Source organism: Amphiura filiformis, chromosome 19 (assembly GCF_039555335.1).
Source record: "Amphiura filiformis chromosome 19, Afil_fr2py, whole genome shotgun sequence".
Lineage (NCBI taxonomy): Eukaryota > Metazoa > Echinodermata > Ophiuroidea > Amphilepidida > Amphiuridae > Amphiura > Amphiura filiformis.
The window spans coordinates 31,012,643-31,039,082 of record NC_092646.1 but is presented as its reverse complement, the minus strand read 5'-3'; the positions used below and the strand labels follow the sequence as shown (position 1 = coordinate 31,039,082).

The following is a 26,440-nucleotide window of genomic DNA, read 5'->3' as shown; positions in this document are numbered from 1 at the left end:
AATACGAATCATCACCTATCAGATCATCATTATCATCTATACGTCAATAACGAAAAATGACGTACGTTCCAACCCTTAACCATCCTCTTAAGCCATTTTTGTAACATTGTTTACACGGGACCCCCTTGAATTTATTTTTATAATATTGGTACCAATGGATAGCTATATGGTCCTTCTCTTTACATTGATACCAAAATAAGTACCAACATACCTAGTATGACGTCATAGTGACATCATGACTCTCGCGAGTCATTAACATTTGCTAAAATCACACGCTTTCTTATGGATTATTTTTGTTTCGTTTTAGTGTTGTTGAAAAGTTGGATTTTCCGGGGGATTTTGAACCAGATTTTTTAGCTCTATATGAAGGAAAGTAAACATATCAGAATATTCAGAGAGTTTTAGGCCCATGCTAGTAAGAGAAATAGGCCAACTACACAAAAAAGGTAAAAAAGAGAAACACAATTAGGGTGCCCCCCCCCCCCGCACCTAGACTTTGACGGGACACCCTGGCTCCGGGGGAGGTGGTAGCTCAGTATTTATTTCGCTAAAATGACCGGAAAGGATGTACCTACAACTGCACTATAGATTCCTATTGTGGCCGCATGCACAGGTACACCATCGCGAAGGTACACACAGAGTACCTACATATAGGTACTCTGCTGCTCCTGCATAGGTACCATTAGCAGCGGTATATACTTTACTGGTACTAGTCTGTGTACCTAGGTACCTTGACAATGGTGTAATACCCATGCAGGCGGCCGCAATAAGAATCTGACCCACTTGACGGTAACTTTTAGCGTTTTTACGCAAAAAAAATCAAAAATTCATGGAGTGTAACCACCTCCTGGTAAGAGGATGGTTAACCATCCTCTTATCTTACCAAGAAGTGGGATGGGTGCTAATGCTAACAGGTATACCATACGTCCATAGCATATAATGGCGTATATTAGCCCAGGGCCGTTCCTGAGGATTTTGCCGCCCTAGGCAAAGCCTCTCCATGCCGCCCCACCAGAGAATACCAAAAAAGTGTTAAGGTGGGTTACCCCCTTGAAAACTCATTGATCAGTGTTTTTTTTTTTCAGTGGCGGAGCTAGGGTTTGAGGCGCCCAGGGCTAAGGATACATAATTCTTGACACAATTGCACGCGGAGCGAGCAAAAATGTGCACAAATAGGGCTTACCACTAATTAATTTTGTTTATAATGATATTGAATATTGGTCTTAAATTGATATTGGAAATGATTTCGTGCGAAATTTTGACTTTCATCACTTGGAGGGGCGCAGCATCGATCCTGAATTGGTCAAATCGGCGCCCCTAAGGGAGGCGCTGTCATTTTTTCTTCCCTTTTCTTTCTCCATTCCTGTTTTTCCTTTTTCCACCCTTTTTTGCGCCCCTCCACGTTTGCCGTCATAGGCGACCGCCTTACCTGGCCTTATGGTCGGAACGGCCCTGTTAATCCCGGCCCTTAAGTTATCTATGCATTTGGAGTTATATTTTCGTCTGTATTCAGGAATCAAAGCAGTTAGGGGCGCACCATTAGGCCTATATAATATTCGTGAGGGGAGTATGGAAGTTTTAAAAAAAATCGCTCTCCACTAGTGCATTAGATTATGAATGGGGGGGGGGGGGGCATGGAAGTTTCTTCCAAAAACCCTTTATGATCCCTCACCAAACTCTAGATATAGTAATACATAAAAAATAGGGGGGGGGGAATTTCACTGCCAGACCCCAACTTCCATGCCCCCTCCCCAGTATCAAAGGGTGCACCCCTAAGCACCTTCCCAGCAAACACAAAAACGTTTTAAAAACGTTTTAAATAAGCTATATTTTGGCTTTTGGTTTAGGTAAAAACGTTTTAATAACATTAAAATGTCGGGTCATGATAACGTTTTATAACGTTTTGTATGAAAACACACTACAACAATATTTTTCAATGTTTTCAAAAAATGTTATTGTAAACTATTTTTGCAAACATTTTGCCAAATATTGTGTCAATACTTAAATAACATTATGTTAAAATGTTTGAACCCAGCAAACACAGAAATGTTCTTAAAATGTTTTTATCAATACCTTTAAATAACATTTAAATGTCGGGTTATATAAAGGTCATGAAAACGTTTTTAAAACATTATTGAAAATATTTTGGGCAAACATTTTTCGCAAAATATTTTTCAACCCCAAAATAACATTCTGTTTAGAATGTTTTGTATCAAGTTTTCAAGAATGTTTTTGGAATGTTATTAAAACGTTTTTATACCCTTTATATAACCCGACATTTAAATGTTTTCTGTAAAACATTTTTGTTTGCTGAACAGTAGATTATCAAAAAATGTTTTTATAAGTTTTGAAAACGTTTTATAATCTTAATATACCCTTTATATAACCCGACATTTAAACGTTTTCTGACAACCTTTTATAACCTTTTGCGAATGATGTCGAAAACGTTTTGTGTTTGCTGGGTTGTCACACTTAAATCGAGGTAGCTTACGTCAATATCGAATAATGACGTACGTTTCAACCCTTAACCATCCTCTTACAATCAGGATCACTATTTCCTAGATTTTGCGCAAAAACGCTTAGGTGTCGTAAACAATAATAAGATCATAAAAAGACAAAATTTGCAGTTGTCCTCTTTTCGTTACACAAATTTTGATTTTCACTAAAATGTGTTTTACACCAAATTCGTGCTCATTATAAAGATTCTTCGTCTTATTTACTTTTCAAAAAGTTAGGCCTATAGGCCTACTTTGGTTTATTTCCGTGAATAATTAAGAAGTTATGGTACTTGTTTGGTGACGTGCATTTCTGAGAGTTGACGTCCGCGTTAACAGTATATCAAGGTAACTTTGCTTTCTTTGCCTATACAGCTGACTAAGCAACGCGTTGCCGTAATGGCATTCACAACTCGTTGCCTCAATACGTTATGGCCTCTATGGCTTACGATACACGTCATCTTGAGACTTCAATGGCAAACAATAACAGACAGGACCTCACTTCTGTACATAAATTATGTAACGCCGCACCGTGTGAACAAACTGGTTCAGGTTCATAAAGTCTTGTAATTTTTAAATGTGGGCGTGTTTACAAAGTCTTTGATTTTTTACCTGCGTTCAGTAACCTCACACATGCTTCAACATCATTTTGCTCTCAGATTCGGATACATTCAGACGTAGGCCTATAATTTGGACTGGATTGTTGAATTCATTTATACAAGCAGTCAGTATGCAGGCACACGCAATTACGTTGCTTTTCTAACCCACACCAATGACCCGGAAGTACTCACGCTGTTACGAAGCAGAGTTTGACCCTGAAAAGTTGGCCCAGGAAAACTTCGTTTTTTAATGTTTAGAATCATAAATCAATGGAAATTTGCTCATTATATGCCAGGATAGGGATGATATTATCTATCCATATGCATAGATTCATGCAAAATATATTGCATTGTTGGAAATACAAGCAATGTTTTTTTTTTTTTTTTTTAGTATGGTTTTGGATATTTTCTCACGAAATTTAACGCAAATATCTGATTTTCAGAATGCCGGTCCTTGATATCACTTGACAAAATACATAATTTGTAATCTTTTGCATTGAAAAATTCAACTCCGATATCATGAAGATATTTTACCTGGTCAAACGGATAGATATAATTTGTACTTTTCATTTTGAGACTGGACTGTCAGACCGCCGATCATCGCGTTTGTTTTGACTGGGCTGAATCACGCGCAGTGATTGGCTGGTTATAATCACGTGGCACGTAAAATAATAAAAATCCCTTTAAAAAGGGATAAATAAAATAAATAATTTTTTTAAACTTATAATAACATGTGTGACAATACTAAGAGGGGGAGGGCTGGGGTTAGAAGGGCAATTTTTAAAGGTCAAAAGGGTAGCCTATGGTGGGGGAGGGCAAGAGGGCTTGGTCAATTTTTTTTAATCCCCCCATCCCCTTCCCCCGTCAGCCAAAAAACCAAAAAAAACCCAGAAAATCCCTTTACTTTGCCTTTGGGCCAAAATTACCATGAGGGTCAATATTTTTCCCAAGAAAAAATATTAATCCCAGAAAAAAATACTTTTCCCAGTACAAAATATTTTCTCAGAAAAAATATTTATTCCAAAAGAGTATTTATCACAGAAAAAACACTTTGCTCCGAAAAAGTATTTATCCAGGAAAAATATTTTTTCCAGATAAATTTTGAAAGGTCAAAAGGGAGCAGCCTATGGTGGGGGAGGGCAAGAGGGCTGGGTTCATTTTTTTATTACCCCCCCCATCAGCAAAAAAAATAAAAACAAAAACAAAAACAGAAAATCCATTTATACTTTGGGCCAAAATTAACATGAGGCAACGAAAAAAAGAAACCCTGTTCTACGGGCAGACAGACCCTTCAAGTAGGGTCGGTCGATCGATTTTAAGGTGTTTTTCGGTTTTTAATGACCCAAAAATGACTAAAATCTGTAAATAAATTGCAATTTGAGAAAATACAAAAAAAAATTTCCTGAAGTTTCCGAAATTTGGGTCGGCATTCATTTGTACAGGAATTTTTTCGTAGAACAGGGTTTTCTTTTTTCGTCACCTGAGGGCCAATATTTTTCCCAGAAAAAATGTTACTCCCAGAAAAAATTGGTTTTCTTACAAAAAAGTTTTCCCAGAACAAAATATTTTTCCCAGAAAAAATATTTATCCCCAAAAAAATATTTATCCTGGAAAAAACATTTTGCTCCGAAAAAGTATTTATCCAGGAAAAATATTTTTCCAGAAAAAAACCCATTAATCCCAGAATATTTTTTCTGGTTTAAGTTATTTTTCTGTGAGAATATTTTTTTTTTGTGGGAATAATATATTTTTTGGCATTCAGTAATTCTATTCGTATACTACTAGTCAATACGGATGAATGAATCATACAACAAAAATTATACACATAAAAATTCCAAGTTTGTTATATTTTTCTTTTTTTATTAAATAGAAAAAAAGGGCATCAGGCCTAAAAAATTGTTTGATTGGCGTAACATAAAAAATAGGGTAAGGCCTACCTTTAGGGTAGGTTGGGCTACGCCAATCAAACAATTTTTAGGCCCAATTATTGTTATAAATAATAATGATTAAATAATTATTAGCTGCAAATAACACCGTCTTTTTCTGGTTTTTTTTGTTGCACATTTCTGCCTTGTCAAAGGAGGACACATAAACCGAGGGGTATACACGTCCGGTAATCCCTGATGCTGCAACACTGCAGGATTTCATCAGCAACTTGTTCTGTAAATTATAGTTCCCCTCATCTCTGTTCAGATGAAGCAGATCATGTTCGGAACAGTCTGGCTTTCAAAGTGTTTGACTTGCAAGCGTGAAGTAATAATTTGTGCCCAGGCCTGCACAAACATTCTGCATTTGAATGTCAAGTAATTTTATGGATGCATTAATTGTCCAAGTCAGAACAGTAGAACTGCATGTCTGTGGATGACATTGTTAATGAGAAGCTTTAAGAGTATCAGGGTACTTGTATATTGTCTTAATTGTGGAACACAACTCTGTAAATTCTGCGACAGTTCGAGAAACAAATTCGGAATTTAATGTGTTTGATCCGACATGAAGAAATAATATCTGGCAAAATTCCTATTCCTATTTCGAAGCTTTTCGACATCATATTCAATAGCCATCTGCGTTTGAACCATTTCTCCTTGCTTGTACATGTAGAATGGAGTGACATGTACGACCAGTCAACTGCGTCTTTGTAAATATCAAACATGTCCATAATCTAAGTATTTGGTGAGCGAGTCCCCAACGATAACAACTTGCAGAGCCCCCTAATCTGGCGAGCACCTGTAATAAAAAATGAAGATATCAGGTATTAATACTAGAGCCCCATAAAAACAAAATCGGATTCATCATTCTTAGAAGACTTTTTTCAAGCGAGGATTTTACAAAAATTTCCAATTTTATGCAATTTTTTGCAAATCTTTTTTATTTCACCCCCCCAAAAAAAAAACACTTTACCCCCCTCAAAAAAAAATCACTTGCTGCCACTGTTATCATGATAGTTGGCAGTACAGTACACATTAAGTTGGGTGCATATTAATATTATTGTGAGTTAAAAATATGCAATGTCCAACAAAATCGTATCGACGTCTCTACAGGTTTCAAACTTAAAAAACACTTGGGACCACCGATTTTTGAGGTCCGAGACCGAGATCGACATTTATACATCAGAGACCGATATCGCAATTCAATATTCATGAATTGTAAGAGATCTAGCATGTCTAGTTACGTTTGTTGTTATTGTTGTTGCAAAGTTGGACTTGGAGATGATGAATGCATTTATCCATCCATTATAGGCTATAGTTCTTCATGATTTCAGTTTAAACACTTCTTCATGATAGTTTGAGATTCGGATTCCATAAATAAAAGTTGATGAATTCAAAATTTTAACCAGTTTCCTGACCTGAGCTGTCATTACTGTCCAGACCAGAGCTGAATTAAATTTATAAAACACGTCATATAATCTGGGAATACCATGTTAAATCGTACGCAAGTGCCGATTGAATTGTATAAAATGGCCCGGAAAAATGGTAATTTTCGTCGGCGGATTTTTATTATTGGAACTTGTCGGTCCCCAATGATTTTGGTATCAAACAAAAGCTTGATCTCTCAACTATAACAAAAACACACCGAACTTTACGTCAATTTCTTGACCCGGTCAAACGGATGGTTACAAACTACTCATGTCACACAATTCTTCAAACCCACCCGAAACTTTCAACCAATATTTCATCACTTTACGATCACCGAAACTCATCAAATTTGGACTTAAAATACTCGTAAGAATCTGGACATTTCAACTTACCTCGCCATTTTGTCGCAGCTCTGCATACCAACCCGGAAATAGCCTCGAAAGATATTTGACATAGGGCAGACCTTTCCTATGACGTATTTCACAGGGTTGACATCCTACGATCGCGGTTTAGAAAATGCGAGGTCAGCGCTGTGAGCACGATTGCTGCACACTGACTGCAAGATGGCATTTTTTCTGCAAATTTTAACGGATCCGACAAAGAGAATAGCTACCTCCATGGAATCATATCATTTTTATGGAATAGACGGCACAAATGAGATATACCAATGTGGCATCTTTCCTTCAGACGAGTCAAGTATTGCAACTACCAGAGACATGGCAAGTCAAATCAAGAAAGATAAAACGGTGTTGATAAAAATCATAGCATCAACCGCAAAGATTACTTCCCATCTGTAGCCATACATAGCAACAAAGGTCATGTAAGTACAATTGCAGAATATTACCCAACTTTTATCTATAAGCAGGCTGTATTAAAATATTCATAGTCATACGCATATTAATCTAATTATTCTAAAATTATACTCTATAGTAAAAGTAAGTTTACATTTTCCCGTAGACCTATCTGGTCTTCGTGATCATCTTAGAAATAGAATTATCGTTTCCAAGACCAGTATTTCCTCGCCCAATATCAACGTTTAAAATCACTTTAAATAATCTGATTGTCGTGAATCGTGGCGATGTATATCATTAATCAAAGAGACGATTTGTCTGATTCTGATTTTTCTGATTGTGAATGCAAGAAGAGTCCAAATCAAGCTTTAATTTTAATTGGCCGACTGCATCAGAGACCTCAAATTTTCGCTCGACTTGGAAAGGTAAACCCAAATCGCTTCGTTATTGCTTTAAACAAGTATTCCAAGGGGCCAACTCAATTAGCAAAAACAACGTTTTCACGGAATAAATAATTCCAAGAACAGAACAAAGGCAAGAGAGTTAATGCACTCAATTGATTACCTTACCTTATAATTTATACTTTTTGTGTGTTTACAGGTGTTTCAGACCAACAAGAGACTAGACCTGGACCAAGACAAAATATCTCTCTTCTACAACCCACCATTGGTGTCACTCGCAGATGTAGACGCATCCCCAAAGAAAAAACTGGTTTCAGTTAAAGCCACAATTGACAAGGTAGGCCTAAGCTATGTGAATAATAATTACAAATAAATACACTCTATGCTGCTTTCAATACTTCTTCAACTCCTATATAGGGCCTAAAAATCGGTAAATCACAAGTATTCGGGCCAAAAAACATGCCATGCCAGTCCAGTATTGGCTGGTGTACATTCCGTGGAACTTTAAGCGACTTGAGAATATTAATATCTAATCACCGTGACTAGCACCAATTTAGTCTTGATCAAGACGGTCTCTTTATTATACCAAAGTATTGGCTAGAATACTTTGATTATACTATGGCCAGCTGATCTCCGCACCCCCGGCCCAGCCCCTTTGTAGGCCTACTGCCAATTTAATCGACTAAATTTCTGCTCTGATTTTGAATCATTGGCGCGCAATCGATTGGCGAGCGAAGCGAGCTCGATCGAGCAGTCACAGCCAGTATTAAACCGCTATCGGTCTGCGAAGCAGACCGTATTTGAGCACGCCCCCTCCCCTCTCTCTATAGAATCGATCGGCGGCCGTACTTACACGCAACAACTTACGCACACAGCATCCCGCAGTAACCGGGGCCCGGGCAGTAACATACATGGCCCGGGTGTATAGAGTCTTGAATCAAGACTAGCAACAATTTAAATTTCATAATTTATCCTTCTCACGAATTGAACCTGGAAAAAGGAAAGAAGTGTTCTAGTCAGTGCCAGTTCTACAAGACACAAACTTCTGTACAGGTTTTTTTTATTTCCAAAACCAAGGCTTCGTATTTTTGCAAAATTCGTACTTTTGTGTAAATAATATATAAAGTATAGATCTATGATTTCGTTTAATTCAATTAACAGGTGTTCCAGCAAAGGGAAGGTTCCTCATGGAAAAGAAAAGATATCATGATCAGTAACGAAGACAACAGCAAACGGATCTGCCTAAAATTGTGGGGAGATCAGGCTACGGCGGTTACAGACACCGATGAAGGGTCTTCTATCCTGGTTAAAAATGCAAGTGTTGACAAATACAGATAAAAAGCCCAAATAAACACAACGGAGATTACATCTGTTGAGGTAAGCTGGCTATAGGCCTACGTCATAAAGAGTGCATGTTAAAAAAAAAAAGGACTAATGTAAAATTTTCTATTTTGAATGTAAATGGCCCGGGTAAATGGGGCTATGGCTAGCTCGATACATCATGATTCATGGCCGTACTATTAGGCCTATATACTCCAATAAAAAGGAGCTTGTATCGCAGTGACCAACCTCGGGCAAGGCTGTCAATAATGATGAGGTACATATCGTGTGAACTGTAAAATACATGAATAACCATGTGAAATCATTGATCTTGAAAATTGTAACTCTCGTATGTACCAATTTCAGTTGAATCATGGTCGAATACACCGGCCGCAAACCACGTCGAAACGCATAATAACGGCGCAACGGAGTGAACCCACGGACCCATTCCCATTATTTTCTAATTCTTTACCTCCAACACGTTGAACACGATTGCGCAGGCCCGTACGCAGGATTTTTTTGGGGGGTGCTGATTTTGAAAAAAAGTGGACTTTTTCCAAAGGGGGGGGGGCGATTTTGTGAAAAGTGGACTTTTCCCCTAAATTTGGACCTTTTTTGACCAAAAAACCGTAAAAAACCTGATTTTTTTTCTTCGCTACGCTCGCAAATTCTTAAATTTTGGGACTTTTTGTATACTTTTGCAAATTTGGGGAGGTGCGGTCGCACCCCCTGCGTACGGGCCTGCCGGATTGCGGTTTTATAAAATGCACTGAGACAAAATTGTTGTCACAGAATCTGGAAAGAGTGAATATTTACAAATCAGTATCACCACAAGAAAATATATTAAACTTAACGATCAAATACAAAATACGGTACTTGGTGCAACAGTCACTCGCCAAGAAAATTCTGCTGAATGTGCAAATTGTGCATGTTGTATACACAAGATGAACCCGGAATGTTACGCCGATGCGTACAACAACAAAATGCTTGACATGTGTGCATCAAGCACACGCGATTTCTCTCTCGTGCACAAACTTAATATGATTGGAGTTTTCTGAGCATCTACAAACCAGGCTATTTTAACCTGTTTTGTTTAGTTTTCCAATACAATTTAAACAAAGATATATTTAAAAAAATTGAAATTTCCAGCTGAAATATTTTTTTGCCTTTAATTTTGTGTTTGAAAATATGACAACCTGTCCTCTATTTAGGCTACGTGATAATAATTTTAGCCCGGAATTTTAGACATTGGTTAATTTAAATTTTGTTCATAGTATAATCCCATCACTTGAAATACCAAATAAAATTGTGTTTTACATCTTCCTATACTAAATACCATTTTGCCATTTTTTCGCCATGTATTGTACAGGTTGAAAGAGGTGTGGTACCAAGCGAGGACACAACAACAGAACAAGAAATAATTGGAGCTTCAGAAACTGGATCGTAAGTTGTAGTATTAAATTAATTCAGCCTGGGCTTAAAGACCAATTCAGTGATTTGCTCATCCGGACGATCGTAAAAATCATCAAAATTCAGATTTTGGTACCTTTGTCATTTTCATAGGTGTGCTAACATAGCCTGCGAGTGGTTCAGCCGAAAACGGTATATTTAAGACAAAATAAGACATTTTACATGAATCTGTAATTTAGATACTGACAGGATCTAAATTAGCTACATGTATTTGCATGGGGCTTTAACTTCGTCAGTACTGCTGTTTTCTTTGTTTTTTGCCAAATTTGTCATTCAAAAATACCAAATGACAATTTGAATGACTTGTCCTTCACATTTAAGCAATTTATAAACAATTTTAATTTTTTTTACACTTGCGCTGGAATCACTGAATTGGTCTTTAAGTTATATTCATAGATTTAAAAAACTTTTTGTTTCTCCTCACTGAGTTTATCAACAAACTTTCTTACTCGTACCTTGTTTAACAATTGGAAGTTTCTTTTTTAATCAATTTATCGAGAAAACTTTGACCATTTGTTCTTTTTATTTCACTGTAAAATAACATTTTGAAATAAAATCAGAAACAACCCTTGTTGACCACATTAACCATGTTAATTACTTGGCTACTTCAGTATTTTGCATAATTTATTCAGAAACTAGAAAATGCATTATCTGGACATCAGTAAGGGTATGGGTGTTGCAACTTCGGTTGGCAGGTAACCTAGACTACTTCGTAATTAAAATGGTCAAGATCATGCAATTAACTAGAGCTCATCTGGAGTCACAGGTATAGATTGCAGTATTGTAATAAAACATAGTCCAATCTTCAGGCTTATTAGAGGACATCCAGGGCAGGGTTGTTGAACCCCTTCCCAACCACATGAGACCTTAATAGCTTTAGTCAACCAACGTGTCTCAATAATAACTACGAGTTATACAATAAAGCAAATATAATTCAAATGCAAAATACCGTTCAGTGGAAAATCGTCATGAAATCTTGTGAAAAGTACAATGCATGAACACAGTTTTCATCCAAAAAATCCAAACGAGTGAAAGACCTATAAAGGGTTCTTTAAAATGATGAAGCACATCAAAAAGTCTAATGCAGATGATTGTTACATGATAATGTCCATAATCAATGAAATTCAAAAAAGTTTAATTTTAAAAAAAAAAATCATTTGATTTAAATCGCAACAACCATGTCCATAGGTCATGTCATGTAGTGTCATTATAAGTATAGATTGTTCAATTTTGATGTAACTTTTCATAAATGATGTACATCCTAAACCAAACATGTTCATAGTCTTAATTCACAGGCCATTTTTTTATGTACTAGTTGCCGCAAACAATTACCAGTTTTTTAATGATAATTGATATAGTGTGCAGTGCATTGCTTTAGAAAGGGTGGGGTTAAACATCTGAATAAGAGGTAAAAGGTTGGGGTTTGAAATTTATCAATAAAACGAGTGTTATTGTAAAAAGGGTCAGAAAAGTGTGGGCCCAGACCATCGACTACATGTTTTTGGTAGCAACATGAAGCGGACAAACTGCATAATTATTTCTCTACTAAGTCTCACAGCAACATCAACATATTTAGGCTATAAATGATACCGGTAGTAAAAAAGGTCAGAAATCTTCACATTTTGTTTGCACAGTTTGAGAACCCGGTTTGAGAACAAAAATCATTCAAAGAGATTGGGGTTTTGACTCAGTAAAAAGAGCGGGATAAAACCCCGCTGCACACTATGTAATGTTATGAGTGCTGAGTCATCTTGGTCATTATTTGAGGTACTAGATCAACACATACCTTCCTACAAGTTGATATTACTTGCTTCTCAAACAATACAACACTTGTTTGGTTTACAATTTCAGAGATATCTACTTTGCTACTGAATCTGACAACATAACAGTACCAAGAAGCGTCTTCAACAATATGCACACAAACCTACAAGAATTCATTGGACAGCTACCTATGAAACTTCTTATCAGCTATGAAAACGGTCATGTAACTCAGGTTACACCACCAGATGCAGCGGCTGTAGGAGCTGATGAGCCAGCCAACTGATAGAATCTGCACACAAGCCTGACATGATAAAAAAAGCTGCCAATATAAAAGGTGCTTTTTCAGCTTCAAGTAAAAACTGTTAACCTTTTAAATCTGATCAAGAAGTTATTGTTGAGTTAGTTTTGTTATTGTTGTTCAGACCTGAGACAAATATCTCGGGTTCAGACAGGTTACAGCACCAGCTGCATTGGTTAATGAGCGAACTGAGTGACTCATGAGCCTGCCTTGATAGAAAACTGCTAATATAAGTTATTCGATTGTTGAGTTACTTTTGTCACTGAGCGGGAAAAACCTCATATGTACTTTTGGCCCTTGAACATGGATAAAGCATTGTAGATGTAGACCTTATATTGAAGAAGTTGCTTCATCCATGTTCAAGGGCCAAAAGTACATGCAGGAAACACACACTTCATAATTACTTTTGGCCCTTGAAAATGGATAAAGCCTTATAGGTGAAGACATTATCCTATTCTGACTTAGTTTTACAAAACAAACACTTTAACACCAGTTTCATTGAAATCAGTGCATTTTTTCAGGTCTTTTACCTTTGTACATATAACGGTATGTCACAGGTAACTCATAAGCCAACTGAGTACGATATGTCCCAGATGGGTCAAACTATATCGCCATCTCACAAGATTCACTAAGAATGGGCAACGAGGTATGAATGAAAAATGAAGCAGTGTTATCATACTGTGTAACATTATCCAGGTATCAGAAACAGTAAATATTTGTTTATACATTCCTCATCTTGGAAAAGATGATGGGGAAAACCCCTGTTCTACGGGCCTGACCGACCCAGAATTTTTGTTTTTGAGATGATTTTTTTAATTTTGCAAAAATCATGTAAAATCATCCGTTTTTTGGCTGAAATATTTGGATTAAAAAATTCTTTAGATTGTCTTTAGATTTTGGTGATGTTTTGGGGTCATTTTAGCCTCCAGAATAAAAAGAAAAAGCCCAACCAACCCTACTTCAAAAGTCCATCCGGCCGTAAAACAGGGTTTTTCTTCGTCGCCTAAATACCAGTGCCGAACTGCACTGGTCTTTTCATATTAGTTTTGTTAACTTTTATCCTGTCATTGTAATATAATTCAAAAGATTGTTTATAATAATTATCAATGAAAACACTAATCATGTTAAAATTGGATTTATCTTTAACTATAATACTTTAACCATGTATCCAAGCATGATTTACCAAAAATAGTTCAAAGCAAATTCACTGAGATTAAAGTTCAAAAGTGATCCACTAATACAATGTATATTTAGCTGTTCCTACAGAAATGTATAACATGCTAATTTCTGCTAAATTAAAAAACATGCTAAAATGCTTCCTGCAAGTACAATGAGTAGTTTCTGTAAAACAGATATTTCCACATAGCTTTTGGATACAAGGGTGATTAGTAGTGTTTATTAGAACATCAGTTGCATAGTTTTACAGAAAGAACATTTAAAGCTCTACATTATTATCAAGAAGATAATGACTAATCCAGTACCATTAAGATGATCTTGGAATAGTTTTTCACATGTGTCATGTATTATTATTATATAAATAGTTCATGTAACTTACATGTATAGTTTACATGTTATCAATTTTGGACATTTGTTAAAAAGGCAATGTCTAGAAACTTCTGCAGATTCATATACCATTTTGTATACTAGCTCTAAGATCTCTGTACTTCGGTTATTGAATACGGACAATTCACCAGCGACACACAATAGCTTGTTTCATATTTAACTCATTTTGGCCCAGGTTCTTTGGCATTTGCACAAAATTGCTACAATAGTATTGTAACAATTATACATCAAAGTCTATAGATATATATGCCTACATCCCACTAGTCAAATACATAGGGCCATACTAAATCATACTGAATGCCTGTTATATAATTATCTGATGTTAATTAAACGTAATTTCATATGATTGTATATATATGTGACTGCAGGAAATGTTACTTTTTGTCAATAAAGAGAAATTGAAAGCTACACTTCTGCTCTCTCACTGAATGACTCCTTTTTCCTGTCATAGAAGACCCCTTTTACAAGAATTTTGGACAAAAGTTCATTAAGGATTCATTGCCGGTATAAAAATATCTTCAAAATGCTTCTTTTGCCACAAATTATACATAGTCATTGACGACACTTACACATATTCATCGGCTGTATCCAGTGTCTATAGGGTGTACACAGAATAGAGGTAGTCATTGAGACGTCAACCCCGCCATCTTGTGGGTACGGAGTGCCTTGTTGCTTTTGACGCTTGGCTGAAGAAGTGCGTCATACGCTGCGACTTCCTCGTAATCGGGGCATAATGTCTAATGCATGACATGCAGAACAGCAGTACCCACAAGATGGCGGATCCCGTGGAAGAGGCTGACAGCCTCTATTGGGATCAAAGGGGTAATTTCCGGTCAAAATCTTTAAAGTCAAACATTGCCCAAAGTATATCGACCTTGGTACCATAATGTAGCAAATTTGACAAGGAAGACTGCAGGTGGTGTTGGTTTTGTGATTGGGCCTTTCTGTCTCAAGTTATATACAAATTTTAAGATGGCATTTCCGGCCCCGGCTAGGTCCAGATCTGTCGCCAGATCTAGTTGTTTTTGTTACCTAGCCGGGACACCGGCTAGGTCTTGTGATGCTATCGGATCTTTCTTCTTCTGGCAACATGTGCGTGACTTGCCACGTTTCGCCCTAGCTCTCTTATGCTTTGACCGATTTTGACAATACTTGCTCACAAACACCACTGACCATGTCCCCACATGTGACATGACATTGAACTCCATTTGACCTTTGACCTGCTCACAATGGCAAAAATGCGATTTTACTCTAAAATGCTTCTTCTTCCACAAATAACATGTGATGGTGACATGCTGAGGTCATGTGACTTGACTTTGGTCGGTGCCTATAGGGTGTTCACAGATAAGGGGTCAAAGGTCATTAAGGGGTTATTTCCGGTCTGAAAGCTAAAAATATTCAAAAAATCACTGTTTTTACAAATTACATAGCAGAGTGTTGTCATTAGCACACATGCATTGCTACCAACCAGGGTCTTTGGGGTGTCTACAGTTTCGGGGTCAAAGGTCATTAAGGGGTCACTTCCGGTCAAAAAACAAAAATCATTAAATATGTTCATTTTTTTTATCTCAAAACGTAACCAGACCAGATTGACATAAACTTCATATATGCATTAGTGTTACCCGATGTATGCACGGTATTTTTATTTTTTGGTCAAAGGTCATGTAGACGTCATTTCCGGTTTTAAGCTAAATAACTTCAAGAATTTTTATCTCCATAACTAAGCACACTAGATTTTTTTAATTTAAACTGTAACAATGCATTTTCGTGTGTATATGAGATTTTTTTAATATTGGGGTCAAAGGACATTAAGGAGGTCAAAACGTCAAATTTGCCAAAAATGTTTAAAATTACGGAAAAGTAGCTGTATCTCAGCGTATGGAAGACGGATAAAGCCCCTACATGCTACAGTGATGCACCATTAATGGTGTGAGATGTCCATAATTTTTAAGACTGGCATTTCCGGCCCGGCTAGGTCCAGATCTGTAACCAGATCTAGTTTTAGTTGTTTTTGATGTAACTTTCCTCACTATTATTTCTGTAGTTTTGACATAGTAAGGTAAGAGTAGCATTGTGGTTTTAGATTTTGTAGCTGAATTTTGCATTCAGTTGACATAAACATCTCAAAAAAAGTAAATAACCCCCCTTAAATAATGGCCATTATTCAAAAAGGGGCTATTGTATTACAAATCTGTAAAATGCGTTGGAAGCAGAATTTATTTCTGCACATTTTGACACCTCATTTGATATGATAGTCCAGAAAACAATAAAACACCGGTCAATTTAATGTAGTTAGGTCCAGATTTGAAAGTTGCACTTACATACAATACAAAAACACTCAGATATCATTACACAGATTTCCTTCCATTATACTAAGTACAAAATTACTACATGTACAATTTACTGCAACTTTCAAATCTTGGGTTACATTGATTTAAATGTACGCTGTGACATCAATATCTAGTCAATTGCTACAAATGAGGTGTCAAAATGTGCGGAAATAAATTTTACAGATTTCTAATACAATCGCCTGTTTTTGAATAATGGTCATTATTTAAGAGGGGTTAGTTACTTTTTTTGAGATGCTTATATAGGCCCAAACGATGAGGACATGTGTTAGCAACTATTTTATACTGTTGCGATTTGGTAGTTCACAGCATCTTGTGAATGGTTGAGAGCTTTGACAAAAATTACATTAATCATTTCATAGCGAGTGTGTAGATGAATTAAAATATCACAGATATACATGTAGTTTTGTAGGTCCTGTGGTTCTTGAGTTATGTTGTAAAGAGGGCTAAAACAACAACACTTTTGATAAACATACATAACTCATTAGGCAAAAAAAAAAAAAAGTTTGTCTCAAAGCTCACGAGAAATTTAAAAACAAATGCGAAATGCGATTTTTTTTTTTAAATAAAAAAAATTCCGCATTTGTTTTTTGTCAAATCGTGGGATTTTACAAACGCGCGAGCAAGCTTTGAGACAAACCTTTTTTTTTTTTGGCCTTAACAACAATAAATCAAGCAAGTTTTCAAAGTATATGATTTGTAGAATGAGTATTGCAATACACCAAAGCAGGGGCGGCAGGGTATTTTGATAGGGGGGGGGGCAAAACAATTTTGGAATATTTTTATGCGGCGCGACAGCGCTGACGCAGGGGGGTGTGTGAGGGGGATGTGCCCCCTCAGAATTTGGAAAATTTTCAAAATGAAAGCACAAATGAAGCCATTTGATGCACCATTTTCACCCTTTTTAGGGTTATTTATTTACTTTCCAACCGCATATTTTTATGGATTTCATTCACAGGCCGGGCCCGACTTTCAGCCCGCTGGTTTTAGGCATGGACCTACTCAATTAGTAAATGCAGCACTTTTTGGCAACAAATTAAGTTCATGGTACAAATGTGTACAAAGTGAAATATGGTGGAAACATTAAAGAAAGTCGCAATTGGCACTTTTAAGGCTAAAATGGCCAAATATGAGGTTACTTTGGTCAGAAACCCACATACAGGCGTCAACATTGGGGAATGATTGTATGGACCATCTACCCTATCAAAATATTGGGGGGATTTATACCCCACACCCTGGGTCGGATCTACGCCTCTGATCGAAACGCGGTGTATGTTTTAACATACACCGCGACTTCAGTTGCATTGTATATGATATGCTGGTTTGTTTTTTTAAATATAAATTGGCATGATAAAATGATATGAATGAGGGGTGTCTTGAGGTTGGAAATATTTCAAACTGAAAGCCGTAATCAGGAGCGTAGGCGAGAGGTAGTCGCCCCCTATGATCACTAAAAGCCGAAAGGTCCACTTTGCGAGCGTAGCGAGCAAAAAAAAAGTTTTTTATGCTTTTTCAGTAAGAAAAGGACAAAATTTGCCCATTCGCGAGTGTAGGTTCTTTATGCTTCCAAAACAGGTCCACCTTTTCAAAATCAGCCCCAAATAAATCCTGGCTACACCCCTGGCCGGCCGTAATGAAGCCAATTGCATAATTTTTACACTATTTCTGAGAGGGGCGTTCTAGTATAGGTTTTGGATAATACAATGTGATGAAACCCCGTAAAAGTTGTGTGATATCGGACTGAAAGTAAACTTATTTATAATGATTAGGCCTAATTGCTGCATGACACAGACTTGCATGTGTTGCCGCGCCAGGAAAGTGACGTAGCCAGGATTTTTCCAAAGTAGTTGATAGAAAAGGCAAGAGAGGCCATGTGACTTTTATGGGGGAAAATTTGCCGAAAATGGGCCCAAAATATAAGAACCAACAACTTTAAAACCGCGTATAGGTCAGCATTCCACAAGGGGCAAGATGTCCGAAGGGGGAGTTTCCTCCATCTAACCATGGCCAGGGAGGGGAATGGCTCCTTTTCTTTTCTCCCTCCTCTCTTTCTCTCCCCTCCCTTTTCTCTCTCCTTCTTCTCTTTCTCTTTTTCTTGAAAATCATAGGGGGCAATTGCCCCCTTGCCCCCTGTGGTGCCGCCCCTGTCAGGTGCCGCCCCTGCACCAAAGTGTTATTTTTCACTATACTATTCCTATCAGTTCTATTCCTATCTCTTGGCAAATCAAATTAGTAATTTTGCTTGTCAAAACCAGTAAGTTTTTACTTACTAATATTTCGTCCATCTCGTCGGAGGACTTCATCAGATGTGAGCATCTGATCCACTTTCCCGGGAAACTGGCTTCCGGTTTTGAGTAGTCTTACTTCCAGTCTTCAAAAGTGGGTCAAATACGTGACTTAGGAAATAAGTGCCCTCCTCTCTGTTCATGGTCTTTGTCCCCTCTTTCTGATCTCCATCGCTTCTCGTACTTCTCTAGACTTTCTGACATGTTCCTTGCCAAGTATCTTGGAATCCTCCCAATTGACGACATGATTTGCCCTTGCGACATGGTCGGATATGGCCGACTTTGTTTGCTCTTGCTCGGATGCCCTACGTTCTGACCGTGTGAACTTTTTCTCGTTGGCTTTCTTGACTTCCGCTTGGTGTTCCGCGAGCCTAATCCCAAACAGACGAGACGTCTCGCCAACATAACTGAGATCGCAATTTTGGCAGCCGATCTCGTAAATGCAATTGCCTGTTTTCAGCTTGTCTCTTTTGTCTTTGGGGTGGACCAGGATTTTTTTGAGGGTTTGATGTGGTTTCATAGCGGTGTCAACTTTGTGCTTTTTGAAAATTCTTTGAACTCTTTCAGAAATTCCATTCACATAAGGGAGCACTACCATACCCTTGCTTTTGTCCTCATTCTTTTGATCTTTCTTTGCGCTAGGTTTTGCAACTGTTTTTGTTTTTTGTTGCATTTTAGCTTTCACTTGGTCCACTGCCCATTTAGGATAGCCACAGTTTTCAGGGCTCCACGCACATGTTTCTCTTCATTCGCTCTATCCGCTTCATCCGTGACCACGCTGTACATACGATCAAACAAAGTTCGGACTACACCCATTTTCTGATGGAGGGGGTGTTCTGACTTAAAACTGAGATATTGGTCAGTGTGGGTTGGTTTCCTGTATACCAGGAGCTTTACCGAACCGTCAGTGGATGCTCACATCTGATGAAGTCCTCCGACGAGATGGACGAAATATTAGTAAGTAAAAACTTACTGGTTTTGACAAGCAAAATTACTAATTTGATTTGATGTACAAACCTGATGAATCTATTCACTGACTATCTCTTGGCATTGTAGCACATCTACTGATCACTTGGTGGTCTTGGTATGGCGGTGCCCATGGGTCACGTGGGCATTAAATTTAGTGCCTTTTATTAACATGATTAAATAGCCTATGGTGACTGACTTATCTGATTATTTTAGGCATTGCTTGAAGGCGGATCCTCGGTCCAAAAGCCTGTGAAATTACTGTGGGCCCGCGATACATAGGGCCGTTACATTTTGTCATCAAAGTCTGTTTGGGCCCTTTTTTGTTTAAAAGCAATGATAATAGTGTAAAAATGATGCACCAAATGGTTTCAATTTGGCCTTCATTAATTGTCAAACTTTCGGCTTTATTCTCAAATTATAATTTTACACAATAATCTGATACTATTAAGGGATCTAAAATGAGCGTTTATTGCGTTTCGATAGTATTTTTGTGGGACATGAGAGCACCTCAGACCTATCGAATTGCATTCTGAATACGAAGCATGTCTTTCTGATATCAAATAATTTTCATTTTTGAAAATCACAATATAATACAAATTTTATGACAAATTATAAAAATTTGATATTTTTCAAATTTTTGATATATAACAGTCCTCGAAGTAAATTATATAAATCTAATGATATATTCTTAAAGTGTATGTAGCAGGGAGGAAAAGCTGACAGTCAATTGAAAATTTTGACCTTTCATATTGAAGATATGGATTTTTTTCCCAAAAAGACCTAATTTTTTTTGGTGTTTTGGGAAAAAAATCCATATCTTCAATACGAAAGGTCAAAATTTTCAATTGATCGTCGGCTTTTCATCCCACCTACATACACTTTAAGTATAAATCATCAGATTTATAAAGTTTACTTCAAGTACTGTTAAATATCAAAAATATCAATTTTAATGATTTGCCATAAAATGTGTATTAAATTGCGAATTTCAAAAATCAAAATTATTTGATATCAGAATGACATTCTTCGTATTCAGAATGCAATTCGATATGTCTGATGTGCTCTAATGTCCCAAAATAAATACTGTCCAAACGTTCATACCCCAGCCCTTAATAGTTACAAAATATTCTACCAAATGGCTTAATTTTTTAGATCTTCATTTTGCAAAAAATTCTCACTTCCCCCTGCGTATGCATTAAGAAGTTGCCCTTTTCGCTTCTGGTTTGGGCGCTCCATACTTTATGTTTAAAGCAATAATTTACACAATAATATTGAAAACTTGTCCACGAATAACGGCAGGTTCGTTTTGCATACCTGCATACTGCATATTTTTAGAGTTTCTTAGTGGTGAGTTATATATGGAGTGCGGTAGAGTTGTATGTGGCTTGTTGATGAGGAAGTGTTTAGGGGGGTGTTATTCTGGTGTGTGAGTGGTGTGGGAGGGGTGGGTGTGGGGGTCTTGTGGTGTGGGGTAGGGTGGGTGTGGTCTTGTGGTGTGGGTTAGGTAGGGTGGGTGTGGTCTTGTGGTGTGTGAGTGGTATGGGATGGGGTGGGTGTGCATGCATGTGCATCGATGCAGGGATGGTGATGTTAATCGCAAACATGCTCATGTATCAAGGCACAGTTCGTTAACCTGTTGAAAAAAACCAATTTGAACGTACTGGGTAGGCCTACACATACCCCGGACACATACTCATACTCCAAAACTTGAGGTCACATTTCCAAAGAAGTACAAGGCAATTTCTTGCATTAGTGGGTCACCCCTACACTCACACACACACCCACACCACTACCACACTGGTGAAGAAGATGTTAATTAATGGTAGCCTATTAATTTGGAAAAAATCTAAAATGATTCAGCATCACCTTAAATATTTCATTTAGAGGTTACTGCTGTCTGAGGTGTGAAATGTTACAAAGGACCTTGCCTCCTGACAAAAGCATGTTTATGCACAGATGTTACTTTTATGTCAATAGGGACATAATATCCCATAATGCCTATCTTTGGATGGTATGCCCCTGTAGTACTATGAAATGTCACACTGAATGATGGGACATACCTGAAATCCAGATTTTTGAGGTGTAGCTTGCAAAGCTTAAATCTAGATTGTGTTGTGAGCACAGAAAATTAAACCCTACTTTTGGTTCAAGTTCCTTGGGGAATTAATCAAGGTTAAAATTTATCCATGTAAATTCTGTTCTGTCTAGTCCTGTCCACACGGAGGGATATTTCCTCGAGCACCGCGTTGCTCGAGCACAGACTCGGGGATCTGCCGTCTGAACGCTTTCGAGGATTCCAGTCCTCGAGTTTTTCCCCAAATTTATCCTCGAATTTATCCCCTAGAAATTTAGAGGATTTCACAACTTCCCCGAGTGGTGCTCGAGCTCTACTGCCGTGTGAACGATAGATTTTGCGATCCTCGAGCACTGAGCTTGACCTGTGCATGGTGGAGTTCCATTGCACTACGATAGATGTACATTAAATATGGCAATTGTCGCTCATTCTGCCTCTTCTTTCTCAACAACTCTCTTCTCCCAGTGTTGATGCCAAATCTAGAACATCATGACCACTTGGCACTTTCAATCATCCCCCCATCATGAATTAAGTACAAACAAGAGCAAAATGCTCTTCATAGATCGTGACATCGCAATCGCAGTAATTGGTGCCTTTTGATTTGGTGGTATGGTTTGTTTACGTTCTGCCGAGTTATAATATTAAATAGCTTTATTTATACACGGTAAAAACATGTTCAATTTCGCGTGATACTGCAGAGGTCACATTCAGCTTTCAGTTGTAATTCTCGAACTGACGTCATCAGGAATTGCGAAACTCGAGGATTACAGGCCACGACGGAGTCGTGTGGACACGCACTCGGGGATTGACTTAGGGATCGCAATCCTCGAGCACGCCGATCCTCGAGGATCCTATGACCGTCTGAACATGGCTTCTGTCATCAAAGTAACAGGTGTATTGTTAGTTCTTCTGTGGAGAACTGACCAAGCGGGGCTTCCTGTTTAAGCCTTTCCGCACTGTTTTAAAGCCTTTTAGACTGTTTTATTTAATAAAAGGCGCCCCATGAATGTGTGTCAAAATTTTACCCTCCCACGGCTCATATTTATTACACATCCCCTAATACGTGAATGCTACCACCCTACATGTATAACCACATACCATTGGTCTGGGCACATAGGCCTAATAAAGCTAATCTGGCACAAGAAACAATTTATAAAATGTATGTGGCCATCACTGATTTCTGGTATAATAATTATTCTAGAGATAAACCATACACATGTATAAAACTGTTTGGTTTGGATAAAGATTAATGTATAGCCTTGGGGGCATCAGTGAAACTGTTAGTGTGCTTTAAGGTGACACTGCATCTATATACTAGTAGCTTGGGTTCTTGTGGTTGTTTTTTTAATGAGCTAAACGATACTCATTAACCTAGCAAAAAAGTCAAATGTCCAGAAATGTAACGAAAGTGCGTATCCAGCGACACACACGCCCATTCACCTCGCTCCATGTACTCCACCAAAAATTCACGCCAACATTACCAAAGCATGCACTCCCAATAAGGTAGCTTATACTCGCCACTAAGAAACTCTAAAAATATGCAGTATGCAGGTATGCAAAATGAACCTGCCGCACGAATAACTTCCAATTTTTGACTTTTCAAATAAAAATTGTACACAATAATAGTGCCAAAATTGTCCAGCAAATGACTTCAATTAGGTCTTTCTTTTGCAAAGGTTTCTCACTTCCCCCCTCAGACACCCCTTGTGTATATGCATTTCTTAAAAGAAGTTGACCTTTCCGCTTCTGGTCCCGGGCTTCTGGTTTGGGCACTCCATACTTTATCCAGTTGACCAGGCAAACTTTCAAGGGCAACCCAATTAAGTAGGCTTAAAATATAATCAAGTCAATGTTCATCTCTATAGGCATGATCACACGGGAGCTTACCTCTGTGTTACCATAATATGGAGGTAGTGCAAGGTCATGACTTAACACGGATACTTGTCCACACGGTCCTTCCTCGTGGTCTTTAACTCTAAGCACTCCGTGTTAGCTGCACGGCTCGGTCTTTGCTTTGTGGTAAATATAGGAATTTCCTGAAATTATAGGACCGTTTGCTATACTGTTTTTTTTACGTGTTTTTTTCACGGCAGTGAAATAATGCCACTTGCACCCACATCTCATATGCACAGTTTATCCCTTTAATACATATCCTGTGTCTTGAATAGCTATATAGCCCACCAACCCTGTGGTTAACAGACTAGGAAATAATTCCTAATATCTCATACCCTAGTTTGTATGCATTTATCTAATCTTGCCCCACATGACAAGGACTATCAGCCCTTAAACCCCTCAAAGAGACTGCTCTCGTGTAGGAAATGTTTACCCTTTTTTATAAACATGTTTGCAATTGGCTTATAGCCATCACATGCTGACAATACACATAACTGATTGGTTAATCAAAACTAGACAGGTCATGGTCAGCAATGTTTATTTTGTGATTTACCCATCTATGTATAGAAAACCATGCAGCAGGCGATTTACTTCAGAAAAAGTTCAATATAATTACATTGCACAAAACTAAGTCCATTATCTAGTTAATTGAATGTTTATTGACTCTTGTAATAACCCAGCAATGTTTGTATAAACCTGTATAATATATTTTCTGTTACAAAATAATAATTGGTGTTCATAAAAGCAGGGCTATATATGAGACACATATCCTTGACAAAATATAGCAAGACCAAAATAGCTGTGTAATTCGCCCAGGGTACTAGTACTTTGTTTAGTAATAAGGCATGCATCTTGCATACAATTTTCTTCTTGAAAAAAGGAATGGGGCGCTCAATGGGAGCTTTGATGTGGTGTGCTGAAATCCGGAGGGAGGGGCACTCCCACTTTCGAGGTAACGCGTATGTACAATGTAGGGCTATTAAGACCCCCCTTTTCACCATCACTGTCACCCAAAGACCACATTACCAGCACATGTTCTGTCATCCAAAGACCTCATATTTTTCTGGTTAAAAAAATTGTTTTCCAGAGTCAAGACGCAGGTATCATTATTAAGCCTCATATCACTTATTTATTGTCGAATAAGTGCAGAGTAGGTTAGATATGAATATTAAATGTAACCCGTTACAGCGAAAGGTACATTATGTCGGCTGCTACAAGTGTCTCTTTTTCCCCAATGTTGGCAGAAAATATCAAACAATAATGACAATCTGAAGTGGCGGTCATTTCAAATCATCTACAAGTCAACGAGGTTCAGGAATGTCCTCTCATTGTTAGTGGGTGGCTACATACCTATACAAGTACAATACAATGCTTTTGTAACCCACCACTCACGCCACTTGAACAGGGATTAGCCATATCAAATAAAGACTAGAGCTGTATAACAAACAGTTCTATCTGAGACCATAATAGACAGGTACAAGCTTATTATCCTCTACAACAATAGGATTAATGATTGGTTTAGAATGCATTTGATACTAGCAAAATAAGGCATATGTAGCTCCCGACTTAAGGTACCTTTTGCTGTAACGGGTCACAAATGTTAGACCAAAGTAGCTCAAAGTAGGCCTACTATACACCTGATCCGTGAACTTGTCTTTTTAAAGACAAATTCTTGTTAGCTGTTATTTTCTTCTCCAATCAATGTCTTTGTCTTTCAAGACACTTATCAGCTCTTCCGTTTCTTCTTTTGACAAGTTCAATGTTTTTTGGGGTTTTTTTTGTTGTTGTTGTTGTTTTTTGTTTTTGTTTTTGCGGTGCTTCTTTCATCATGTTCATTCTCGGTGAGAAACAGAGAATATATTGCTAAAGAAATTTAAAATACTGCGAAATTGTAAGTGTTGTATCCATAAAGGTCAAGCTTACCCCGGAATCTTGTTCATACGGGCGCTCACACGGAACGATCGCTTCGTGTTAGCGCGCTACCACAGAGATTTCTCTGTGGTAAATCTTCCGTGTTAAGCTTCGAGGTAGTTAACACGATACTTGTTCAGACGGGTGTTAACACAAAGCTACCTCAGAGGTAGCTTTGTGTTAGCTTAACACGAACTTACCCCTAAGCCCGTCTGAACACGGCTTATACCACCAAACTTTGCACAGCTCCCAAATTAATGTGTTTTCCAGATATTTGGAGCAGCCTTTAAAGCAATATTTTATGCAATAATAGTGAAAAGTTGTCCACAAATGACTTCAATTGGGCCATCATTTCACAAATTTTCGGCTTCAGTATCAAATAAAAATTGTACACATTTAATATAGTGCCAAAATGGTCCAGCAAATGGATTCATTTTGCAAAAGTTTCTCACTACTCAGGGGGCACAGGGCCGTTCCGACCATTAGGCCAAGTAAGGCGGTCGCCTAGGGCAGCAAACGCAGAGGGGCGCAAAAAAGGGCGAAAAAAGAAAAAACGGGACAAAAAATGAGGGCGGATAAAAAGAAAAAATAGGAGGAAAATAAAAAGGGGCGAAAAGAGAAACAGAATACAGGGCGGAAAAGGGGACGTGAGAAAAAGAAAAGAAATGGGGCATAGAAAAGGAAAGAAGACACGGGCGGAGAAAAAGAAAGAATAAATGGGGCGGAGAAAAAGAAAGAAGAAATGGGTGGAAAAAAGGAAGATGAAAATGGGCGGTGAAAAAACAGAAGGAATAAATCAAAATAGAAGGAAGAATAGAAGAGAGGAGAAAAGAAGCAGAAAACACGAAGTGCTGAAGAAGAACAAAAAGTGGGAGAAAAATACAGAAAAGAAGTAAAATCATTGGCGTAGAT

General features: G+C 37.8%; 2 long non-coding RNA genes across 2 annotated transcripts; one reads left to right on the top strand and one right to left on the bottom strand.

Annotated features, from left to right (window-relative positions):
• Window positions 1-5,173: 5,173 nt before the first annotated feature.
• Window positions 5,174-7,002, bottom strand: LOC140141176 (uncharacterized). Its single transcript, XR_011857369.1, has 2 exons — window positions 6,840-7,002; window positions 5,174-5,818 (listed from the first exon to the last, which is right to left on the bottom strand). It is a non-coding gene; the product is annotated as an uncharacterized lncRNA (long non-coding RNA).
• Window positions 7,003-7,012: 10 nt separating this feature from the next.
• On the top strand, window positions 7,013-14,360 carry LOC140141177 (uncharacterized). Its single transcript, XR_011857370.1, has 5 exons — window positions 7,013-7,267; window positions 7,839-7,976; window positions 8,801-9,016; window positions 10,329-10,402; window positions 12,281-14,360. It is a non-coding gene; the product is annotated as an uncharacterized lncRNA (long non-coding RNA).
• Window positions 14,361-26,440: the final 12,080 nt, after the last annotated feature.